Source organism: Quercus lobata, chromosome 4 (genome assembly GCF_001633185.2).
Source record: "Quercus lobata isolate SW786 chromosome 4, ValleyOak3.0 Primary Assembly, whole genome shotgun sequence".
Classification (NCBI taxonomy): Eukaryota; Viridiplantae; Streptophyta; class Magnoliopsida; order Fagales; family Fagaceae; genus Quercus; species Quercus lobata.
This window is the reverse complement of record NC_044907.1, coordinates 93,816,916-93,827,147: the sequence shown is the minus strand read 5'-3', so window position 1 is coordinate 93,827,147 and position 10,232 is coordinate 93,816,916. Positions and strand designations below refer to the sequence as shown.

Here is a 10,232-nt window from a genome sequence, read left to right as displayed (position 1 = left end):
CTTATTGTTCTTCAATTATTTCCTTGCTATTTCCAATTTGTTGTACGGAATGATGAATACCCCATTTGGTTTGAAGCTATTTATACTTCAATACGTGAGCTCACCACCATTGAGCTATTCAACTAATGTTAACTAATTTTACGATTGAATTATGCCAAAAAACTTAAGGGATTTAATTCACTTTGCCTTATTTGTCAAGCTCTCATTCCCTAAAATCATTACCTGAATTCAAATCCTTGACACAAAAATGACCATTAACAGTTAACCAGTAAATCCAAATCCCTTGATTTTCTCTTAGACACAAATGATTGTTAGCGGTTAACCAAGTAAAAAAGTAATGCTAGAGATGCAAACTTTTTTACAAAATTTTTTTACAAACTGCTGATATTGTGGGTGGTTATTGGTAAATGAAAAAGTGATGTTAATAATGAGCCTAGATGAAAATCAATAAGAAGTTGGCCACATCAATAATTTATAAAAATATTATAAAATGGTTTGTAGCTATAGCATTACTCGAGGTAAAAATATCAATTTTAATAAAGGACAACATTACGCTCGTATAATGCATCCATTAAACAAAAATAAAATAGGCAGAAGTATGGTTATATTTAGGCTGCTCTAATTTACTAATGCGTATTTATGATATATTTTTGCTAATTCACTAATGCTTGTTTATGATCTTTATTTGGAATGCTAAAAATGGAGCATATAAAGATGGAAAAAAGAGGAGAAAAGGGGCATTTTTTTAAATTAATTATATATTAGTGTATAATCACGTGTATATGCACAGGTATATTTAAAAACAATCACAAATATATACATTTATGAGTTCAAATTATAGTTAATATTAGAGTTACAATTGACATATTTTCTAAGTTATGAATTTTTTAAATTATGTAATAGTTTTTCATTATATATATAAAAATTTAAATCTAAATAGATTTTGATTCTTTGGTTTTTACGCCAAATAATTCACTTGTCCCAAAAATTACAAATTAAATAGGACATATGACGCATAATTGAACTCTGATTGAAATCCAATTTAAAATCAAATTGGATTTAGATTTTTTAATTTTTGCACCTAATAATTTACTTGATACAAAAATTTAAAAATTAGATGAGACACGTGGCGTAAAATTGAACTCTAATTTAGAATCTAATTAGACTTTTCTCTAAATTTTGACTTTAACTATATATATACCCACACATGACGCATATATATTATCACAATTATGATAGATTTTGTTTTCAAAAGAAGGATAGCTTTTTTTTTGGCCCCGTATTTGTACTTTGGATGAATTATATCAGTCCATAACTTTGAGAAAGGAAAAAAAAAAAAAAAAAGCCCTTATATTAATATATATATGTGTGTGTGTGTGTGTGTGTGTGTGTGATTAAGCGCTTTTCTTGCTAGAGTATATTAATTATAATTTAGTGATTAGGTTAATTATTATATTTTTTTGATAATTAGATAGTTGAGTGAGATTTTTTATTTTTTGAGAGTGAAATTTGAACTCCAGAGATGTCAACTAATTTAGTTACAAGAGTCTCAGCATGATTATATTAATTATAATATAATGAGGATAATTAATTAATTATTTATTTATTTTTTATGTCCATTTTTTTAGATCATTCCTAAATGCAATTTCTTTCTTAATCAATTTGAATGTTGTGTGTGTGTAAATTTTATTTTGGACCTAAATGAGATTTTCTTCATATGCTCAAATACTTTATTTGATTTATTTGTCTCACCATCAAAAATATAATAACAATGTGGATGCTTGTAAAAAGACTCAAGGGAGAAATAGAAGAGGCATACCAAGCTGTGGATGCTTGGTCCTTTTCAATTCTTCTTCTTTTTTTTTTTCTTTTTTTTTTTTCTTCGGTTTCTACATTGGGTGCTTGGCAAAGTGTTTATGTAGGCATGTGTTTCTAGGGTTGGTGTGTGAGCCTGAGTCTCTTTTCTTATTTTTATTTTTAAGGAATTCACCAACCATTGGTTTTGTATTAGGTGTATTGGTCACCTATTTGTCTAACTTGTTTTAGTTAACTAATTAACTAAAAACTTATTCGGAGGTCTTTAAATTAATTAAGGTAAACCAACATTTTGAAGAAAATATTTTGAACTCAAAAGTTCAGTTATGGGCGTGACATGTATTAGGCCCTTCACACCGTCTATCCAAAATATAGTACCTCATTTTAATTTAATCTCAATGTTCATATTTTAGAAAGACAAATTGAACATTGGCATTTTGATTTTAATTTTGAAAATGTTTTGTACAAACAATTCGTATACATATGATGTGAATATTTTTTTTTTACTTATAAAGTATCATGTGAATATTAGTTACAATGAAATATATACAAGCAAAACATGGGAAAATATATAAATTACATGTGAAAAATGTTTACTACATTGCAAGAAAATAATATATATATATATATAGAGAGAGAGAGAGAGCTAGCGCGTGATTTTTTATTTACTATATATCTAGCATGTGAATATCTTTACAACATAAAAATAAAAAGACAGTGTAGAAACAGTTACCTTAAGTAAATTTATTCTCCTAGTATCATTTTCATACATGAAACACAATAAACCAAAAGGGTTAGTGTAGGGGAGGGGGGACTTGTTAGCTTATCAATGGCCCGTGGATAAACATGTGGATTTCAAAGAGAATATCTTGCAATTTTGATCTATCAACATGTGAATTTATAAACAAATAAGACACTTCATTTATTCAAAGAAATTGAAAAGGGATTTTGGTGAGCTAAAATGCAATTTATAAACGTTTGGTGTCAAAATGTAATAAGATGTGGGCCAAAGTAGATTGAGATCAAAGTGTAATTTTGTGAAACTTTTGGGCGTCAAAGTGTAATTTTGTGTAGGGTGGCAAAATTTGACACGATCCGTGAACACAACACGACACGACATGACACGAAATTAGCAAGTTATAAGTTGAGACTTAACGGGTTTATGTCATATTCGGATTGACATGACTAACCCGTTTAATAAACGAGTCAGGTTAGTGTCCAACCTATGGAATCCATTTGACCCGTTTAATTAAATGACATTTTATCAATATGCCCTTTAAACCCTAGGTATATAAAGTCATTAGTTATTGTGGTTTATTTTTTAAACATATTGTGGTTGATCATTTTTATATTGAGATATGTTTTAATTTTAAGTGATTATTTGCGATACATTTACTCGTTAGTTATGAATTTTATATTAAAATTTTATATTTTTTTGGTTTTTCATAATTTAGATCACTTTGGCTAATACTAAAATTTGTTTTTTTTTTTTACCACCGCACACCCTTGGTACGATGGTCACTTCACAAATATAAATGCTTATGGGGTTTGAAGGGTAAGGGTCAGGGTTCAAGTCTCTATAAGGAAGCTTCACACACATATACACTTAGATTAGGTTAAAGTAGAATTCTATCTTGTATAAAAAAAATATAAAAATAAAAATAAAAAATTGTATTTTTTTTTTCGCTTTGATAAAATCTAATAAATGGGTCGACATGACAAATGCATTTAATAAACATGTCGGATTAGTATTGATTCATATAATCAAATACTCATTAATCAACACGACACGAACCTGACACGTGAACACGAATTACAACTCCTAATTTTGTTGAAGCTTTGGGGTCATCTTGTAATGTGGTGGAAGTTTGAGGGCCAAAGTGTAATTTTTGAAATATTCAAGTTCAAAGTTCAATTTCATGAAAGTTTGGGGCCAAAGTGTAATTTTGTGAAAGTCTGGGGGCCATGGTGGACTGGTTGTATTGTTTTTGGGCTGGACCTGTTTGGGTTATGAGTGTAGCCTAATAGGGTTGGGCTATAGTGAACATTTATTTTGTTTTGATTTTCAGCTTAGGCTTTGAATTTCAATTGAGGTTTGTTTTTCTAGTTTGTAATAGATTGGATCAAGGAAAGCTGAGTGTATATTCAGATTGGGCTTGAAGCTGAGAGTTGGGTTCAAATTTATTTGGGTTGGACATGTAAGTTTCTGATTGGGCCCAGCCTAAGGCTTAAGATCTGATGGGTTTCAAATAATTTTTGGACTAGGTTAGGAGAGTTTGGTCAAGGTGTATGGTTTTGACTCTTGAGGTATAACTTGTGTTCAGACCTGGGCTTATAAAAATTGATGAGTTCACATGGGTTGGGCTTAAGTGAGGGCTGGTAGGTTTTTTTTTTTTGGGTATATGAAGATGAGTATTTTGACGGTGCTTGTTGAGTGTGTGAGTAGAGCATTTGTATTAATCAGAATCATAGCGTGTGATTGTGAGCAAAACATATGCTTACATTTATTTACTATTTAGAATGCAATAGACAGATTATTTTCTAGCAATAAAAAGGAACTAAATGAATTTTGACATGATCAATAAAAAGGAAAACTAAATGAATTTTTAAGAAATGATGCGCATTCTATGAAAAATCAAGTAATTTTGAGAATTAAAATATGACTCTCAAACATGTATCTAGATCAATTCAAGGCAAAAATACACATTTTTCATGAAAGATTCAAAGAGACAATTTTCATATATTTTACAAAAACTCCCCCAATTTAGGCATGACTTTTGTTCAAGGATAGTCAATTTGAAGAGAATTTTATGATCTTTAATTTAAACTTGGTTAATCCCATAAAATTGATAAACCAATTAATATAGGCCAAAATGCAAAACTCACCCTCTAAGTTTCACTATTTTTCATTTTTGTCCCCTAAGTTTGTGTTTTGTCATTTTAGTCCTCTAAATTTCATTTTTTCTCAATTAAGTAATTTGTTAACAAAATGTTAATTACCACTGTTATCTACTACAAAACAACACCGTTTTGTATTTTTTAATTTATTATTTATTTATTAATTTCACAAAAGAAAGAGGGAGAAGTGAGGTGTAACGGTAGTTGGAGAAACAAATCGGATGAATGGCAACACCGGTTGGGCCTACGATGGATGCTTGCCTCTATGGCATTGTTCTATCGCAGAGTGGAGCCACTTGTTAATTATGGTTGCTGTTGTATGATTTGTGGAACAAGAAGTTATGATGGACAACTTTGGTTTTTTTTTTTTTCTTTTTTTTTTTCTTTTTCTCGGAGGACCAATGATGGTGTGTGATGGGTGTGGGTTTAGGTGGTTTGATACTTTGATAATGGCGAATGGGTTTTCAGTTTGGCTTAGAGTGTTGGGTTTTCTTGTGGGTATGAAATTTTCTGATGGGTTAATGATAAGTGCTGGCGAGGTTTTCAAAGCCAACAAAGTGGGTTTGGTTGTTTTCTTTCTGTATAGAAATTGGACCCAGTTTAAGCTCAAACATATAGCCAAGTTGATGCTAGGGATGGAGCCAGATCTTGGAGTTAGGGGGGTGACTCTTTTGCTAGCTGTGTGCGGCAGCTCCGGCCTTTGAATCTATTGCTTTATTACTAAGGATTTTTGTTTAAAATTTTTTAAATAGCCAAGTTGTTTGTTCCGGGTAAAATAGATTGATTGAGCTTAATTTTTTTAGTTTTATTATTGGTAATTTTTGTTGTTGGGCTAGTTTTTTTTGGTTTGTATATTTTGTTTTAGATAATTTTTTATGTCCTTTAAAAGGTGAAAATTGCTAAAACTACAAAATTTTTACAAATTGCTAATGTGGTGAGTGGTTATTGATAAGTAAAAAGTGATGCAAGTGTATGAACCAATAAGAATTTGCTACCCCAATAGTTTGTATAAACATTGTAAAAATGTTTGTGGCTATAACATTACTCTCAAAAGAATTGATGGCATTACTAAGGAGGACAAAGTGTAATTTTATTGAACAAAATTGCTAAAATTAGTACCATTAATATAGTAATATTTATAATAATAAAAAATTGTGGGGGGGGGGGGGGGGGCATTGCCCCCCTAGTCCAATAACAGCTCTGTCCGCGGTTGATGCTGAAGCTGCAGGTGAAAAGTGATAAAAGAGTAACAAAAAATAATAATGGCAACAACTAACGGGTGGTTAATAAAGAACTTAATTGAGAAAAAATGAAACTTAGAGGACTAAAATGATAAAACCCAAACTTAAAAGACTAAAATGAAAAATGATGAAACTTAGAAGGTGAATTTTGCATTTTGGCCATTAATATAACTAATCGCTAACTCATGTGATGCACGGGAAAGTTTTGCAAAATATATATTATATTATGATACATATTTAAATTATATGCAATTACAATAATCTCATTTCTCATGTTCAAACCCATGCAATAATAAAGACACAATATAAGAAATGTTGTATTAAAAAAATAACAAAAACCACAATACCAAAGCCAAAAATACAAACTCACTTTTAAGGAAGTCAACTCATTGAAGAATTGGAACAATTAGGACATGTGGCATATGAGGAAACTTTCACTTGTCAAACTATTGAATTCCATTAAGCAAAAACATAATAAGCAAAGAAGTTAACACTACCAAAACCCAAAATCCAAACCCACTTTTGAGATCTTAATTGGGCAATTAAGACTTTTCCGCATTTGATATTACAAAGATTGCATCTTAATTTATTGGGAGCCATGAGGTTTTTGTCTATGTACACAAATAATAAATTATCTTCTCATAATCTATATATATATATATAAAACCGAAGCTTCTGCTAGCTCCACAATTTTCCACGTCACCTCTTTTTTTTTTTTTTTTTTTTTTTAATTCTTCTTAACGTTATATATATTATATATATATATATATTATATAGATATCAAATTATAACCCTAATCCTTCACGTCACCTCTTCTTCTTTTCTTTTTTTTTTTTTTTTTAAAACGTTATATATATATATATATATATATATATATATATATATATATAGATTATCAAATTATAACCCTAATCCAAGTTACAACTCCCTCTTCAGCCTTCACGTCTAAACCCCAAAACCTCTCTGTTTTCTAATATATGCCAAAACTCAATCCTCCCGCCGCTGCTGCCGCCATGGATCACCGCCACTACATCGATTTCTCTTTGCCTCTCCATCATCGCTCAATCTAGCCCATCATGTTTTATTTTGAGGTAATTAAAACATGTTTTTTACTCTCCTTTATTTCTATATATTGCTCTCTTTCTATCCACTTCAATTGTTCATGGAATTTTGTTAGTTTGTGGTTGTGGGTTGCTCTGGATTTAAGTTTTTTTGTTTTTGTTTTCATGGAATTTTTGTTGGTTTGTGGTTGTGGGTTGCGGGTTGCTCTGGATTTAAGTTTTTTTTTTTTTTTCTTTGCAGATTTCCACGTTTTCTTCTTCTTACTTTGTTGTCAAATCTATGGCAAAGAACAATCACAAAATTTTTGTAATTAGATTTTCTTTTTCCGTTTTTTTTGTGTGCAATTTTTATTGGATTTTTGGTTTCTTGGGATTCTTCTATTTGGTTTTAATTTTGGGTTTGTTTTAGTTGATATATAGTGTTTTTCTCATCTTCATTTTACATTGGTTTGGATTTTCTTTTTCCCTTTTTTTGGTTATGCAATTTTTATTGGATTTTTGTTTCCTGGGATTCTTCTATTTGATTTCAATTTTGGCTTTGTTTTGGTTTGATATATAGTGTTACTGTCGTCTTCATTTACATTGGTTTTCCCTTTTTATAAATTATTATAATCTCTGGATCTTATTATATGATAGCCTATGGAATGTTATGTTGGGGCTGCCACTATTTTGGATTTCGTGGGAATTTTTTTTGAAGGTTGGGGTTGGTTAGTATAGTTGTTTGAGATTGCTGAACATGTGTTTGATAGAATGCTTAGATGCTGGTGTTGCTGCAACATGGTACTCTCTTTTCTTTTTAAAATTCTCTCTTTTCATTAAGTTTTTTTTTCTTACATGTACACAAGCCGTTTGATAAAATTTGTAAGTGATTTTTTGTTGTTGTTCTAGAAGTCATAATACATGGAGAGTGGTAAGAAGGAAGATAAGTAGGGAATGTGATGATGTGTTGTTGATTTAATCAGGGTGAGATGTATTTGTTGGCCTTATTTCTCAATGTCATTTTTTGTGTGATGTAAAAACATGACTGTCATTTTTTTTTATGCTTTTTCAATTGAACTAGGATGGATTTTTTTTCTCCAACTTAAATGAATGACTGGCTTTTATGTGTTGCACCTATTCTTTGAACTTGCTTTCAAGTTTCACACGATTATATTCTTTAAGAAAACATGTACATACTCCAAATTAAAAGGTAGACTCTAACTATTTGTATTAAAAATTTGTTGTTTTTTTCCTCTTGGAATATACTTTTAAATCCTTTATGAGATTTTGTGTTACCAATATTTGCTATAGCTCAATTTGTTGTATAATTTATAGTTGCGGAACTATTGAGTGTGTATTTTGGTTTCTACAATGAAAATTGTTGATTTGAGATCTCTAAATGTGACAAGAATTATTTGCGAAGTTGTGAAGTTTTGTTTAAAGGTGGGGAGTAGAATTTTGTGTTGGGCCGGAAACATAGGCAACCACAAAATTTTAGAGGGTGGTTAGAGATGATCACCCGGAATGGAAGTGGTGGCTAGATGGTATGGATGATATAATATATTAAGTAAATGTTTTGAGTTGTTGTGAGAGTGAATATTATTTTTTCACCTTAACATTAGAGAAATCGTTGCATCAATAATAAAAGCATACACAAGTAACTTCATTCTATTTTTCTCCTCAAAATTTTGATAGATATGCTAGTAACTTCAAAGCATACACAAGTAATTTATTCATATTATTTTTTTCCTATAAAGTTTTATTCTCTCATCGTCACCATTATCTACTCATCAATATATTTTAGCGTACCAATTACTTGCATTGGTACCAATTAATGAATTTCCAATAGGTTTAATTCTTTTTCTTGGTGATAGGTTTCAAATTTGCTACATAGAACGTTTGGTCTTTGTTTTCCTTTTTGTTCTTGAAAAGATATAATAATTTCATCGTTAGAAGATAGTTGGAAATATTTACAAATTTTCAATTAGTCCAGAAATTTGATTTTCCAGGTTCCAGGGATGAAGGAGATCAAAATTTCAAAGGCCAATTTGATGTAAGCCGTGGCTTTTGTGATGGGTGGAATTCAAGAAGCCTGCAATGATATTTAAATATACATAATACCAAGTTTTGTATTTTTATATTCCCAGTATGTGATATATTGTTTTAACCAATCCAGTTGATTGTATTTTTATACTCCCAGTATTTGATAATTGTTTTAACCAATCCAGTTGATTGTATTAGTTGCGGTGGAGGTTGGCTATTATGGTCAAATCGAAACCAAAGGCAAGTTAGCTGGACCTACCAATTTGAGCATTGGCCACATCCTTAATGATGTTAGACTACTTGGTAGTTACTACTTGGTAGTTGGTTCTTCTATTAGGAATATATTTTTCTCTTGTGGCTCCTTGAACAAACGGACCAACAGAGAAGATAGCATTTGAAGCAAAGAACTAGCTGGGTTTGCTAGACAATGATGTATTGGATGGAGGAGTATCCCCCATGTATTAAGACTCTACTAAACAGTAATGTACCTGCTCATTGAAAAAAAAAAAAAAAAAACCCAAATGTATTTGTAGCATTTTTTAGTGGAATTTCTTGCTTCCTTTCGGCATTTTTACTATAGTGATACTCCAAAAAATTTTAAATCAAATATTTTTTTTTTCTATTAAAAGTTGTGCTATTACCCCAATCCATTAAAAATTACTACTCATGTTTTAGTTTTAAAGTTGTAATATCTATTGAACAATATAGTATTTTGTGTTTAAATGCATTAATATTGTTCTTTTTTTAAAACCAAAAAATTGTCATATTTGAATGATATCTTGAATAATCACTAACTATATATAGTATATTATTAATGTCATCTCTTATTTATAAGCATTTCAATTAATTATATAAGTTATTCCAACTAAAATAAAATGAAATGAAGATTTAAAATAATATTTTAAACTACCATAAATAAATATTTGATATAAACTAAAATTAATAAAATTCTCTTTTTAAAATCTTATTTTCAATAGTTTTCCCGTGCATCGCACGGGTTAGCGACTAGTTATATTAATGTTACAAAGATTTCATCTTAATTTATTAAGAGCTATGATGTTTTTGTTTATGTGCACAAATACTAAGGGTATGTTTGGTACATTGAATGTAGATTACATTAGGAATAGTAATCTTTATTACTAAGAATAGTAATCTTTATTACTGGGAATAGAAGACATTGTAATGGAATAACTAT

General features: G+C 30.0%; 1 long non-coding RNA gene across 1 annotated transcript; it reads left to right on the top strand.

The window, feature by feature from the left end:
* The first annotated feature begins 6,859 nt into the window (after positions 1 to 6,859).
* On the top strand, positions 6,860 to 9,553 carry LOC115987806. Its single transcript, XR_004091223.1, has 2 exons — positions 6,860 to 7,045; positions 9,004 to 9,553. It is a non-coding gene; the product is annotated as an uncharacterized LOC115987806 (long non-coding RNA).
* Positions 9,554 to 10,232: the final 679 nt, after the last annotated feature.